The sequence below is a fragment of the Ochotona princeps genome, chromosome 14 (genome assembly GCF_030435755.1).
Source record: "Ochotona princeps isolate mOchPri1 chromosome 14, mOchPri1.hap1, whole genome shotgun sequence".
NCBI classification, from domain to species: Eukaryota; Metazoa; Chordata; class Mammalia; order Lagomorpha; family Ochotonidae; genus Ochotona; species Ochotona princeps.
Window position 1 is genome coordinate 58,660,951 of NC_080845.1, and position 14,126 is coordinate 58,675,076.

A 14,126-nucleotide genomic window follows, 5' to 3' on the forward strand; every position below is an offset into this window, starting at 1 on the left:
CAAAGTGTTAAACAGCACTACATTGTTTATAATAAAACACACTTAGGAATAGGTCAAAAGTCTCCAGTTAAAGAGAATTTGAGAAGGGGAGAAAACACCAAGAAAGAATCAAAATAGGTAACATTACAAATACAATAAAATAAAATCTAAATTAGGCCAAGGAGCTAATTTACATATCATTACAGGCATATATGATTCTTTCTATTTTGTGTTTTTTTTATGACACAATTCTATAGAACCTTCATTGCTTTGATATTTCCAAAGTAATAGAGCATATTTACCTGGTTTAAGAGACAGAGACAATGAGCTGGTGTTACGGCATAACTAGTTAAACCACTACTGCCAACACTGGCGTCATTTCAAATCCAGCTCCCCACTAATGTGCCTGGGAAAGCAGCAGGAGATGGCACAAGCGCTTGGGTCTCTGCAGCTATGTGGGTGATCCGGATGAAGCTCCTCACTCCTGCCTTCAGCCCGCCCCAGGCATTGTGACTCTTTGGGGAGTAACCAGGGAATGCATCGTCTCTCTCTTTCCCTCTCTGTTTCTGTAAATTTGCCTTTCAAAAAACTGAAACTTAAATTTTCTTAAAAAAATACACAGGGGTAGAAGGATGGACGCAGTAAAGGGCAGTGTTGTTTGACCAACCCCTCGGGTTTGAAGGACGTTAGAGGGAATGTGAAGTGACCTCCTTATCAAGTGAGTCTAACTAGATCACTTCCTTGGATGGTGGTGGGAAAGAAGGGAATGACCCCCGTGTGACCGGTGGGGTCACCAAACCTTTCCCCGAGACAGTGACTGCCAACTAGAGTCTCCACCTTGTTTCTTGTGTTTCATAAAAATGCCATCCATATTGGCAGCATTTAGAATGATGATTCCCAGAGCAGCATGGCAGACTCAGTCAACACTGCCCTAGGTCTGTGCTACAACAGCCTCCACAGGTGGAAAAGAATCTGACCCTAATCCTGAGATTCCAGAATTCACACGTAGTTGAAATGATTAATCTTCTTTTGCAGTGATTCTGGGGACTGCCAAGCCTTCAGGGTCTCCTGTATTTTTACATCTTTCTTTTACATTAACAAGTGTTTCTCTTTGTGGAATTCAACTTCACAAAAATATCTTCGCAAGCAGATTTGTGTCTTGATAACAATCTGTTGATTAATTTGGCTGCAGAATGCTGATGGAGTGCGTGCATGTCTGGGAACGCTTCCAGCAGATACACATCAGTGTAATTAAATCCTTCCAGCCTTTTACAACTGTCAAGATGATGTTTTACCATTCTGACACCCAGCCTGCCTTCAGCTTGAAGGGGAGTATGTGTGTCTCTATCTCTCACAGCAGCCCATGTGCTGTGATCATGCAGCCCTCACCCCCTCAGTGCTTGGGCAGGTTTCCCTGAAGACAGAAGAGCTCCACATTTGAGTGCTGCAGCCTGGGTCTGTTCATCCAGCTTTCTCCAGAAAGCCTTCCCTGCTTCGTACAAAGGTGATAATAATGATAGTGAAGCAGGCAGGCAGTGTGAAAAGTGCAAAATGAACACAGGGTTTGGTGCTAAAGAGCTGCATTTAAATCCTGTTGCTGCCATTTTTATAAGTTCTGTGACTCAGTTTCCTCGTATGTCAAAGATGAATGATATTTTAATATAGGAGATTTTGGGGGAATTAGAAGGTCATGTTTGGGAAGTGCACTAGTATGGAGACATATGCGACTTAGAAGCTTTTACTAAGTAGCTGCTAAACAGTTTTTGAAACGGTTTTACTTATGTTAAACCACATGATCTCCCTAACAAACAGAGGAGGTGGAAGAGGCAGGGGTATTTGCTTCCTCTTAGACATGAGGAAATTGAGGTGTCTGCCAGTTTTACAACTTGGCTGGGACTTTCCAGAGCACACCGATTCTTGGCGCCTTTGGGGTGGGGGTGAAGAGGGTGCAGAGAAGCAGATGGAAAGATTAATCTAAGGATGATATCAGGGTGGGGAGCTCCTTAACCCGTAGAGGGAGGGTGCTGTGGAGCCAGTGATGTAACCCAAGAGCTTTCATTGCTCCCTGTCTTTCTCTAAGTCCAGAGTAGATCATCAAATGTGGTGACTGTTGCCTTCACTGCAGGAGGGGCTGCAGGCAGGATCTATCTTCAGTATGTGGATAAGGAATTAAGATGATTTAGATTCTGTGTCCTAAATTTTCTGATGAAGTCGACCTGTGTGGGGCTGCAGTTTTAGCTTACATATTATAGGGCTTGGAACTGGAAGAGATGGTAGAGCTGATTCAGCTCAATCAACAGCAGCTAACCTGTGCTGTCAGCCCATCCCAGCCTTCATTCACTTGGCTCCTTGGGATTTTGTCATGGTCTGTGCTTCCACTATATTTTAGCTGCTGCTTTGAGAAACACTGGACCCTACACTTGCTCTTGTATATTGGACCTGTTTCTGCTCTCTGTTTTGCACATGGTTTGTGGCATTGCCATAATCTCCGTGGGTAAGAAGCACTTGAAGCCCTGGAGGAGCCCTACAAATGGGCCATGACAGGGAACAGGAGTTTGGAGGGTGTGTGTGCATACGTAGGCACCACCGTCATGAATGTAGAGGTGGCAGTTTCATTAAAAGTCTCCACAGGCACATTGGCTCTGGGTGACTGTTTTTGCTTTTCCCTGTTTTCATATCTTTGGTCTTATCTGTGCCATTTTCTTTTTCTTTCTGTGCCATTTTCATCTTGGGTCCATGTAGGGAGTTTCATATTTGCTTCTATTACGCTTTGTTTTGTAATCTTGGACAGTCTCCCTGGATGCCAGTTCTGTCACCCTCCGTGCTCATTTTTCTTCCAAGCTTCCCATCATCCTTTAAACTGAGCCGGAGTCAAAGGTTTCCCAGAATCTGCTCTTGTTTTTCATGTTGTCTGTCTTTCCTCACTTCCCCCTGCTTACCCTTATTATAACAAACGTACTGATGGTGACATTTCCCCTTCATGTACACTTGTATATATACTTTCTTCACTTTTGGGGTTGTGAGATTCAATGTTGGACCAGGAAATTCACCTATGAAGTCCATGGAACCCTATAGAAGTACCAGAGTATAGCAAATTTTTACAGTACCATCTAATGAGAAATCTCCGAGGGACCGGAACACCCTGGGACCTCCATCTCGTGAAAAACAACTGACAATCAAGGAGGCCTGAGAACTAGGTTTGCAGCGAGAGTTGACATGCCTATGGCCCATATCATAGTGCCCTGCCTTCCATTCCTGGTGCTGGATCTCAGTTCGAGCTTCTTGTCAGTGCATATCCAGGAGACAGCAGTAAAGGCTCCCACCTACCTGGGAGACCTGGATTGAGTTTCCAGCTCCCAGTTTCAGCCCCAGCCAGGGACCATGGTGAGCATTTGGGCAAGCAAATCAGTAGATGAAATCTTTCTAATTAAAAAAGATCAAGGAAGACTGTTTTGTCACAACGAGGAAGCTTTAGAAGTGAAAAGGTCCCATTAAATGTCAACAATGCTACCTACGCACAGGATGTAGTGGAGCCTTTGTCTATTGGGTTGCTGAGAAACCCAGTGCGGGAGGTGATGGAAACAGAAACATTGCATGGAGTGTGTGTGGGCCCCCGGGCTGAGACAGCAGCTCCTGCCAAGAGGAGCCAGGACTCAATTCCCTAAGGACCCAGAATGTAGTGCCTGCTGACTTGTAACGTAAGTGTCAACAGGTCCAACCAGGCTTTCAATATCCATTTTCAAGTACGTTCAGATGCAATGTCACTGTTTGGATTCTATAGCTATTACTGTCTTCACTATCTCAGATGCCTCCTCAAGTCCCTGCTATACAAGGACTCTCAGGTCTACACATTCAAAACCCTTCTAAATTTCAGTGTGTAGCCATATCGTATAATGTGTGGTGTATAACGGAGTGTGATATCTTGCAAATGATGTGTATCAGGGACTGGCAAATTATGACCCATGAGTCCAATATAAACCCATGATTCAACCCATGCCCACTCATTTACATATTGTCTACTTTTGCTACAAGTTGGGAAGTTGCAATATGGACTGTACAGCCTTTTGACCTAAACTGTCTACTCTTTCCCTTTAAGATAAGGTTTGCCCAATCCTGTAATATGAAATATAATCTGTTACATATAACAGCCATAAAACACAATATATCACACACACCATGTAGTTCTAAGTCATAGCAATACAGCACATGGTGCATCATATATAAAATCTGATAACATTATACATGATCATAATTCACATGAGCTCTTTAAGTTTGTCTAAAGTCTGGAAATGAGGTTTTGACAGTTCAGTTGAACTGTGAAAGCATTTCTCTGGTTTTGAGAATTTGTTGTGTTGGAACATCTGAAAATTGTTGAGTTTGGCTGGAACATACAAGGTACTTTTTAAAGTTCTTGAAAACTGGAAATAAGAGATGCATTTATTTTTGTGTACGAAAGTTTCTGATTCACTCCTATGAGGAATATTGGACAAGTTCATGAAAAATGTATAGATAAAAATGTATAGATAAAAAACTGTTAACTAATTTTAAAAGTTTTTATACCAAAATAGAGTTTTGATTCATTTTCCATGAACTTTTGGAAGTCCCTTTCCTATTAACCATACTATGAAAATAATGACCGATGTAGTAATTAGCCAACACAATTCAAGTTGAATTTTGTTCTGTTTTCCAAATAAATCGTTAACAGATGGACTAACTTGCAAAGCTGGTCCACATCAAGGAGCATGGTTCAAATTGAGGTTGAGTGATTGATTCTCAAAGCCATTCAGAGAACACACACATTGGCACGAAATCAGTAGATCTTGACTCTGTGGCCCAGGCGAAGAAACAGCTTTGGGGTCTGGAGCGTTCGAAAGCTAATTTGAGGGGACATGGTATAAGACTCCAAATGTGTTGAACAGATGTATGGAAAGTTTTCACTGTATGTGTTTCTCCCGTCCATTCAGTCTGCTATGCTTTGCTCTTGGGCCAAGTCTTCACCACAAAGTACCAGGCAGAGCCTTCCTGAGATCCCCTGCAGGCCTTATCCTGTCAGAAGGTCCAAAGAATCTGGCCACCACTTTCACATCATGTTCTTGGTGTGCAGCAAAATGTGTGATTTCTTCCCTGAGTGCAACAGAGAGGTGTGCCTTGGCCACCTTCTTGGTCATAGCAAAGCTGTTTCGCTCTTCCACTCTCAGCTGAAGGAGGGCTTTGGTTAGCGTGTGTTAACAGAGTCCTTAAACTTTTGGCACAATTGAGCCTCTTTCTGTTTGTTGACAGAGACATCGCAGAGTCCCGTTGGAGCCAAACTGGTCTATTCTGATGCATATGAATATTCATTGAATGCACAGGAATTAAAGTATAAAGACATCTGTTACTCCACCAGGGACTTAATGCTAAGCCGAGTACTTCTCGTGTGTTCGGAACGTCAATAAAGAACGTTCTCACCCGAAAGAGACCATAAACTTCCTGGGGTAGCTCTGCAGAAGTCAAACTACCAGGTGCTGCTAGGGTGGGAGTGGGCGCGGCCCGTCATCCTCACCTCCTTCTGCTCAGAGCGGACGCGTGGGCTGGCCACGCCCCAGAGGTTAACGCTGTTTCCTATGAACTTTGGTCACCTGTTTGCCCACACAATAGCATTACTCCCTTCTCCTCCCGCTTGCCTTTTCAGTGGCTTAATCCACAGAAGGTCAATGACCAGAACTGCAGATGAGTGACAAGGGAGTGTGCCTTTCCCAGTGTTAGGAAACTTGAACTGGAAAAGCCTTCTTTGAGATGCCATGTAGGTGCAAGGGTCCAAAACTTGGGCCATCTTCTGCTACTTTTCCCAAACCATTGTCAGAGAGCTGGATCGGAGCTGAAGTAGCCAGGACTCAAACCAGTGCCCATACAGCATGCTGGGATCACAGGCAGTAGTTTAACCAGCTACATCACGAGCTGTGATCCCAGCATGCTGTATGGGCACTGGTTTGAGTCCTGGCTACTTCAGCTCCGATCCTGTGCGCTCCAAGTAATCTCTGGATTACCCATAATGTCAATGCCATGTCACTGGTTGGATGGTTTTGTTTAGGGAGCCGTGACAAGAAAAAAGTCTGCACATGTCTATTACAGAGGAAATATTTTGTTTGTTTCTGGATTTTTCCACCCACAGTTGGATCTGCAGCCAAGGAGGGCAGATAGCATTTTTAATCCATCATTGTTTCCTACTGATGGCAGTGAGTTTATGGTTTGGAAATTGTTGCCATTGGACACTCTCTGGGAAAGGAACTTTGGTCCTCAGGCGTAGGGTGAGAACGTGTACCAGACAGAAAATGGTCCCGTGACCAGGGAGAAGGTTCGAGGGGGGCTGTCTCATTGTTGGGGAGTCGTGATCAACAAACAGGGCAGGAAAAGGCTGCTCCTGTGTGTGTTACCTGTTGCTAAGCCTCTTTCATGCAGCAGCCCCTGCCTGGTGGGGAGCCCCCGCTACACTGTCCACTCTCACTCCACTACCACTGACATCATTAGGCAGGCTGGCCTGGGTCTGGGTACCAGCCCTGCAGGTAGGTTTTGACACAGCCTGTGTCTCTTGTGAAGCTAACAAATCCCCTCCTGTCTGCAAATTCTCTGGAGCTCTAGTGCTCCATCATCATCCCGTATTACCCCAGGGCTGTGCGTCATCTGCTAATTCCTCCCGAGGGCTCCTTAGCTGTCCTGCTGGGTTGGGCAGCAGGTGTCCAGCCCCACCCAGTACCTGAAAACAGCAACTCTTCAGAGTCTGATGCAATCCCACTTGCTTTCCACCCTTAGCACGCGCTGTTTGCTTACCGTCTGGAATGACAAGGACACTGTTATTCTTTCCACAGGTGCAAAGAGCCCCACTGCTCAGACAAGAGCAGCTCAGGAGTGGAGAGGAGCTGGTTCTTGGTTCCTGAAGCTGGAGAACACTGGCTTTTTGCCACCAGCAGAATGATGACATCAGCGGTAGCCACACCTTGTCAGAACAGGTGCTAATTGCGAGAGCTGGTCTGTATCTATGTTTGTCCCAGTAATCCTGCTCATGCCCCTTGTACTGGTGGAGTGATCAACAGTGTTCCTGTCTATTCTTAAGGGGATCCTGGTGTGAACATCACATCCCCTTGGTCTCCTACTCCTAAGCAGCCTCCTGAATGGTTTGAAGACATGGTATGTGGATGGAGGGGAAACAAACCAACCAAAAACCCTGCCCCCATCCCTAGTGTGTGACGATTCCTGACATTCCAGCTCCTGGTTTCCTTTCTGGGGTGGGAGAACAGCAGATCATCTATTCAAAAGGGTTTGAGTGATGTGCAGTAAATAAGCAGTCAGCGTCGCAGCAAGGTGGAACTACCGGCAAGTTGCCCCACCTCCAATGAAAATCCATCCTCCTACTTGTCAATCAAAATGCCCATGTTTCCAAGATGCACTGGCTTCATCTGGGACTCAGGATAGGTGGGGGAGCAGAATGTGATGCAACTATGGGCATTGAACTCCACACGGAACTCATGGAGATGTCATATAATTCCCAGGTGGCTTCATGTCTGCAGAGCCACCACCCCTTACCTCGTAAAGGAGGCCTGACACTAGGGGGAGTGGTCTCTCTCTCTCTCTCTCTCTATCTCTCTCTCTCTCTCTCTCTCTCTCTGGGCACCATGGCTGAAAGTGCTGCCCAAACAGCCTCTCTCTTCCCTCCCTTTGGGCAATCTTCTAGCCTACTCAGAGCAGGTATTTCTTCATGTGGGACAACCCAAGCTCACACATGCATGGATGTTCACTTCTCAGCTTTTGAGTAGATTTTATTGTAACTAACTTTCATCACCTTACACTTAGAATCCTTGTCTTTGTATAAAACAAGAACCGAGAGTAAGATTAATACACCTTTGCCCACGTTAGGAAGAGAGCTAAACTCATGAGCTGTGGACACCCAGCTGTCTACACTGTAGATGAATTCATTGTCCTCAGAGGAATACAGATCTCCTTTTTCATTGTCTTGGTGCTGTCGTTCACAGAGCAAACATTTAAAGTTTTCATGCTGTCATTTTTAAATGAATTGGACTTCTGATCGTGTGTGTTCTATCTGTAGGTTATAGTTCCTTCCATATTTTTTTTACATTTTATTTTGTATCACTGATTCTACTTCGTATCTCTTTAATAAATTAACATTTGAGTTAATTTATTCCTAATATGTGAAGTCACACTGAGGTTCATTTTTCTTGACTGTAAGAATGCTCAGTGGTGTCAATACCATTTATTGGGAAAACCCTTCCCACTTTGCATCTTTGTCAAAAATTCTGTTGGTTTTGCCCGTGTGGGTCTGTGTTAGGACTCCTTTCTGTCTCACTGCTTTATGTATCCATCTTTCTGTCCGTATCATCTTAACTGATGGAGCTGTGGATTGTCTTAAATGGGATAGTGTAATTCCTCCAAACTAGGCTCTTTTTCAAAATTGTTTGAACTGCTCAAGGCTTTGCTTTGTCTTTTCACATAAATTTTGAATTGGCCTAGCAAAATCTAGCAAAGCATACTGCTTGGAGTTTGCTAATAATTGAACTAAAACTACAGGTCAGTTTGTGGAGCAGCAGCATCTTGACCGCTTCAAGTCTTTCCGTTTGTAAGCACCGTGAGTGACTCACTGGATGGAGATCGACTCTGATTTCTTTCTTTTTTTTAAAAAAATTATTTATTTCATTTATTTATCTTTTTAAAATCATGACTACATGGTTGATTATGCTGGGAAGAATCAAGGTTTAGGGAAAACTGGGTGAATTGAAAGATTCCAAATTTGCTGTTTCTTCTTGTTGTTCCTAGGGTAAGGGGAGAAACAAAGGGGAAAGCCATCATGACTGACTCTGATTTCTTTCATTGCATTTTGTGCTTGCCTGCACACAGCTTGTGTATTTGCTTTGTGAAACTTATGATAAAGTATTTCACATTTTGCCATGGTTGTAAATTGAACTGTGTGTTAAATTTCAGTTTCCAAAAAGTGATTACTGATAAATAGTCATCTGGCTGATTTTTGCATTGGTTTTCTATCCTTCCCTATTGCTAAACATGCTTATTAGTTTTTAAGAGATTTAGGGGAAGTCTCCTTCAGACTTTCTATGTTGACAATCATGTTACATGTCAACAGGAACAGTTTGTTTGCTTTTTCCTAATCTGTATGCTATTTATTTCCTTTTCTTGCTTTATTTCATTAACTAGGACGTTGGCATTACAGAAAACAGAAGCGATAAAGATACACATCTTCATTTCATTCCTAGTCTTAGAAAGAAAGCATTAACTTTTAAATTAACCAAGCTGCTACTTGCATGCATAGATGTTGAAGTTAGGTGCTTTTTAGAAAAACCCATGACTTGTGCAGCCTACTTTGTGGCATAACAGATTAAGTGTACAACTGCAATGCCAGTATCCTATATAGGCACTGGTTCCAGATTCAGCTGCTCTGTTTACAATACAGTTTGTTATTAATGCACCTGAGAAAGCAAAGGAAGATGCCCAAGTCTGAGGGACCCTGCACCCACAGAGGACACCTGGCTGGAGCTTCTGACACTGTGCTTTGACCCAGCTGGTCCTGGCCATTGTGGCAATTTGGTGAGTGAACCAGTAGATGGATGATTTCTCTTTATCTTCCCCTCTCTGTAACTCACACTTTCAAATAAATAAAATAAATCTTACAAAACCCATGATTTTTGTTCCGTACTTATTTGATATGGCACATTGTATTTATTGATTTTTAAACATGAAAGTAACATTGCATGCCTGGAAAAATCATTTGGTTATAATATATTATCCTTTTACTATATATTATTTCTCTATCCACTTACATGAACTACTTATAAATGCAAAAATATTTTGTTGGAGATTTTTGTGCCACCACCCCAAGGGACATTGGAAGGTTGTCTTCTTCTTTTTTAAAAATTTCTCTAGCTTTTGTGATGTTGGTCTTTAAAAATTAATTGGGAGGTTTTCTTTTCTGTCTCCTAGAAAAGATGATGTAGAACTAATGCTGTTATTGCTGTACATTTTTGAAAACTTTCACCAACAATCTCAGATCCCAAAGATGCCCCCTCTGCTTCCTTTTTTCCCTTCCTTCCTTCCTTCCTTCCTCTTAACCCTCTGTCAAAAGAATTTCTCTTTTATATTTCTTCTTTACTTATTTTCATTTAATTTAAAGGCCTAGAGATGCAAGGAGACAGAAACACAGGCAGATCTTCCATTACTTGGCTCACTCCCTAAACACCCACAATAACCAAGGGCAGGCCAAGTCAAAAATAGGAGCTCAGAATTCAGTCTGGTTCTTTCCAACATGTAACAGGGGCGCAGGCACTTGGAGCATCATTCACTGCTTCACCAGAATGCACAGTAGCAGGAAGCTGAATGGGAAACGGAGAATCGAAGGTTTGAACCAGGTCTGTGCTATGAAGTACAGGCTGCTCAAACACGCTTAACTACTATGCTAAACTCCTGCCCTTGGTTTTTTTCTAAGTGTGTTTAATTTTATTCTGTGGCCCAGGATATATATTAGATCTCATTAGTTGATCATTATTCAATTATTTTATAGCCTTGATGATTTTGTCTAGATATTGTATCTCTTAGTAACAGGTATTGAAGCTGTATTGAAGCTCCCACTTGCAACTGTGGATTTGTCCAGCTCTTTTTTTTTTTTAAAGACTTGCTTACTTTTATTTGAAAGGCAGATTATCACAAAGAGAGGAGAGACAGAGATGTTCCTTCTATTGTTGCACTCCCCAAAAGGCTGCAATGGCCAGAGCAGAGCTAATCTGAAGCTGCGATCTAGAAGCTTCCCCCAAGTCTCTCATATGGGTGCAAGAGTCCAAGCACTTGGTTCATCCTCTGCTACTTTCCCAGACCATAAGCGGAGACCTGGATCAGCAGTGGAGCAGCTGGGACACAAAATCGAGTCCATATGGGATACTGCCTTTGCAGCCTGCTGTAACACCACACCAGCGTGGACTTGTCCATTTCTGTTTTCAGGATTATTTGATTCATGTGCTGTGAAACTCTTGTTTTAGAATGGTTGTATTTTCTTGGTAAGTAGCTCTTGTATTATTATGTAACACCCTTTGTAACACCAGATAACTTTAATTGCTTTGATTGCTACTTGGTGTGACACAAACACACACACCTCTACTTCTATTAGTATTGGCAGGGTAGGCATCGTTACCTTTTCTTTTAATGTACCTATGTAGCCATGTTTGAAACAAGTTTGTTGTAGATAGCAGATTGCTGGCAGACTTTTGAACTTAATCCATCATCAAAAATCTTTGCCTTCTACTTAAGAAGTTTAGACCATTTGCATTTAGAGGAATTATGCTAGGTTGGAATTTAGGTTGGATATTCTGGATTCTCTGTGTGTTTTCTCTGGTTTTCACTACACTATTTCTCCTTTTCTAACTTTCTTTGAGTGATGTGAACATTTTTAGTATTTCAGCATGGTTCACCAATAGTTTTTAATGTTTATATTTGTGTAATGTGTATATCTACTCTAGGGATTAAAATATCCATACTAACATATAGCGTACTCTCCTATTATCAATGTTTTACCACTTTGAGTGAAATGTAAAACCTAATCAACATTTAAGACCCTAATTTAGCTGCATCTTATAAGACAATGTTCTCAGATACTACTTCTCAGCCATTAAGAATCATATCACATAATAATACAATTTCTTGTTTTATATCATCAAACATAATTTTACGTTAAGAAGAAAAACCCATTAATTTTAACAGAATATTTATTTTTCTGTTGGTGTTTATTTTTTTTAACTTTTCTACTTGTAGCCTTTCTTTCTCTGGTAAGTCTTTTAGATTATGTCTGTTTACCACAAATTCCCTAAGCCTTATTTTATCCAAGACTATCTTAATGTAAGTTTATCTTATGATAATCTTAAAATAATCTTAAGGGAATATGATAATAGGTTTACTGTTCTTTTGCTTCAGCCCTTGAACATCATGCTACCATTTTATGTTAATGGATTCTCATAATCAATCTAGATTATGTGATTTTTTAAAAAATATTTTTGTTCTTTCGAACTATTTATAGCAGTAAATTTTAATTTTTGCCAATATTTGTAATTGATGCATATTCTACAATCAAGTTTTGTATATATTTAAGGTATATAATTTGGTGCTATTGTATGTATTTATTTACATATGGAAATAAGCAAATTAACATATTAATATTCTCAGTTTTCTTTTAACTAGGAACATTGAAGATTTACCTTAGCAAACTTCAAGTATGTAATAATGTATTCTTAATTGTAGTCATATTATTCAAAATCTTGATTTAATTTTCTTTAAATACATACTTAGTAAAACTGAAACATCACATAAGAATTCTATTTTGGGGCCTGGCACAATGGCCCAGCGGTAAATCCTTGTCTTGAATGTGCTGATGTCCTGTATGGGCCCCAGTTTGTGTCCCAGCTGCTCTACTTCTCTTCCAGCTACCCGGTTGTGTCCTGGGAGGGCAGTGGAGGATGGCCCAAAGCCTTGGGATCCTTCACCTGCATGGGAGACCTGGAAGAAGCCCCTGGCTTCACATCGGCTCAGTGCAGCAGATGGAAGATCTTTCTCTTTCTTCTCTCCTTAAATCTGTTCTGTCTTTCCAATAAAAAGAAATAATTTTTTAAAAAGAGCAATTCTATTTTTATTTGAAGGAATTTTTTTCTAAAGATTTATTCATTTTATTACAAAGTCAGATATACACAGAGGAGGAGAGACAGAGAGGATGATCTTCCGTCCAATGATTCACTCCCCAAGTGAGCCGCAATGGGCCAGTGCGCGCCGATCCGAAGCCGGGAACCAGGAACCTCTTCCAGGTCTCCCACACAGGTGCAGGGTCCCAAGGCTTTGGGCCGTCCTCGACTGCTTTCCCAGGCCACAAGCAGGGAGCTGGATGGGAAGTGGAGCTGCCAGGATTAGAACCGGCGCCCATATGGGATCCCGGGGCTTTCAAGGCGAGGACTTTAGCCGCTAGGCCACGCCGCCGGGCCCAATGAAAGAATTTTATATGATCATTCACTAATGGTTGGGGATTTTAGGGTTTTCATAAGAATTTTAGGGCTTTTTTCATTTTTGTTGAAGTCACTGGGATTTTTTTCTTTTAAAGGCAGATATACAGATAGGAGGAGGAGAGACAGAGAGGAAGATCTTCTGTGTGATGATTCACTCCCCAAGTGACTGCAACATCCGGAGCTGAGCTTATCTGAAGCCAGGAGCCAGGAGCCTCTTCCAGTTTTCCCATGCAGGTGAAGGGTCCTAAATCTTTGGGCCATCTTTTTCTGCTTTCCCAGGCCACAGGCAGGGAGCTGGATGGGAAGCACGGCCGCCGGGATTAGAACAGGTGTCCATATAGGATTCTGGCACATTCAAGGTAAAGAGTTTGGTCACTATGCTACCACACTGGGCCCCACTGGGATTTTAATAGTGTTCATTTAATCTGTAGGTTGCTTTCGATATATATACATTTTAACAATTTCATCTCTTTCAATTCATGAACAGGGCATGTCTTCCCACTTGTCTATGCTGTCTTTACATTGCTTCATCAATGTTTTGTAATTCTTAATGCAGGAATTTTTTACATCTTTGATTCAGATTATTCTTGTGTGTCTTATTCTTTTTGTTGCTATTATGAATATGATCATTTTCTTGATTCCCTTCATTTACATTTCATTGTGAATAGGAACATTATTAATCTTCACATATTGATTGCGTATCCTATAACTTTAGTGAATTCATTTATTAGTTCTAGCAGATTATGATCGTGTCATCTGCAGACAGAAGCAATTTAACTTCTTAAATTAGATTTGTTTTTCCCTGGCCAATTTTCCCTGGTGAGAGTTGCCAATACTACGTTGAGAGAAGTGGTGACAGTGGTCATCCTTGCTTTGTTCCAGACTCAGGGAAATGTTTTAGCTTTTCCCTGGTTGCTTATTTTATTAGCTATGGGCTTTCTATATATGACCCTTACTGTATTGAGTTAAAAAGCTTTCACATCTGTTTAGCTGAGAGTTTTAAGCATGCACTGATGCTGAATTTCGATCGAGTGCTTTTTCTGCTTCCTCGGAGATGGCAGTGTGGTTTCTCTTTCCTTTTGGAAATGTGTGTCACACTAACTCATTTGTCAT